At 40.0% G+C, this 1,864-nt stretch overlaps 1 pseudogene; it reads right to left on the reverse strand.

The window, feature by feature from the left end:
* Nucleotides 1-387: 387 nt before the first annotated feature.
* Nucleotides 388-1,864, reverse strand: LOC135206570 (cuticle protein AMP1A-like; annotated as a pseudogene).

Raw genomic sequence — 1,864 nt, forward strand, 5'->3', positions numbered from 1 at the left:
CAACGGGTTATGAATCAAATCAGGCACGCCTCAATAAGACTTTGCCAGTCATGAAAAATAATTGCTGATTAGAATATGTAAGTAAATCAAGTTCCTAGAGAAAAGAGTAACGATCCTGCATTCTAGCATAGTGATAAAATAGCCTCCGTTCCAGTCAACTAATGAATTATGAATTAACTGTTGATTTAAGGGCTTTTCTTTCATTCTGTTCACAAAGGTCGTAAATATATTACATCAAATAAAACGTAATGCTTTTCTACTTCACTGATCGAATGACCAGTATTTTCCATCATTTCCTATCCTCATATTCAAGCATAACTGATTTGATGCTGCAACGCAGACGCCAAAACATGCGTATTCAGGAAGTGAAAAAATTAAAAAACAGTTATTCTCAAGCAATATTCTATTTACGTCATAAATTACATAAATACGGTCATTCGTAATCACAGATTGTCCTCTCAAGGATCAAAGAAATTACTGAGGGGCTCTGTAGGACCTCGATGGAGCCTCGCGTGATTCGCCACGGGAACGGCGGGCGTCCTCCTCAGCAGCGAAGGCGATCTGGTCGAGGACGAACTGGGGAATTGGGTGGGGGAATTCGGGAGCCACTGGGAGCAGATCGGACTGGGGTTGGAAGCCGTTCTCGTTGGCAACATATTTCACAACGACGTCGGTACCGTCAGGAGCAGTGTAGCTGGAAGAGGAAAAAGCATTTGGTTACTTTTCACTTCTAACAATACAATCGATGTTTACACAGTCAGGTCTGGCCGGTCCCAGGAGCTGAATTTAAGAGGAGGGTTGGGCATATGGGTGACGCCCTTTCCTTGGAAAATAATGAGTGTTTGTTAAACGTGCAACAACTCAAGCTGCCTGATGGAAGCTGAACTGACCCATTAATTAATGACCCAGGGACCCAACTGAGTAAATAATAACGTGCATGAGGTCGTATCTTTGGAGGTGTCGATATCATTGAACCTTCTACTCGTATCTTGCTTCTGACTGGCAATGCAATTTTATTGTACCTTCTAGTGGCCGGTGAGCAACACGACTTTCCGAAAGTCATGATAAGCTTTAGTGAATAAACTCTACTAGGTATAAGTTATTCATTATATAGGTTTTGAACCTGAAGAAATGTTGCTAGTTAATTGGTACAGAAATGTTACAGAAAAATCATGTGATCACAACTATTAAGAATCGACATAGTGTTAATTTTCATTTCCATTGTATCTGTCAATAAATCCCATATCCTCAAAACTTAGATTCTCCTGTATCAAAAACACTGACTGAATCATTTCATTGGAAGTAATTATTTTCAAATTGCCAATTTTCGTTTGTTCTCTGAAGAGTAAATCTCAACAATTATTATTATTATTATTATTATTATTATTATTATTATTATTATTATTATTATTATTATTATTATTATTATTATTATTATTATATCCAGTTCGTTATTTTCCCAACGAAAAATAGTCAGCGTCATCAAAGAAAGTCATCATGCTTAAAACCAGCCATTGTAACTTTCTAAAACATTTCATAGTATCACGGAAATCAAAATCAAGCAAGATTACAAGAAACCCAATCGCCAAAACGTGTAAAAATCATAACTAAATGCTTACGAGTATTGTCCAGCACTGACGATGGTGTCCTCATCTCCGTCGGGAGATCCAGCCTCGGCGAACCTGATGCCATTTTCGGCCTCGAACTCGAAGTTGTATTTGCCGTCGTCTTCGTGGACTCTCTAGTCCCTCAAGATGGCTACGACTTCCTCGGAGGAATCGGCCCTGGAGCAGACAGCAGGGGCGTCGTAGCTGTACTGAGGGACAGCAAGGGCCACGGAGGCAAGGGCGGCGAGGATCATCTA

The sequence above is a fragment of the Macrobrachium nipponense genome, chromosome 31, assembly GCF_015104395.2.
Source record: "Macrobrachium nipponense isolate FS-2020 chromosome 31, ASM1510439v2, whole genome shotgun sequence".
Classification (NCBI taxonomy): Eukaryota; Metazoa; Arthropoda; class Malacostraca; order Decapoda; family Palaemonidae; genus Macrobrachium; species Macrobrachium nipponense.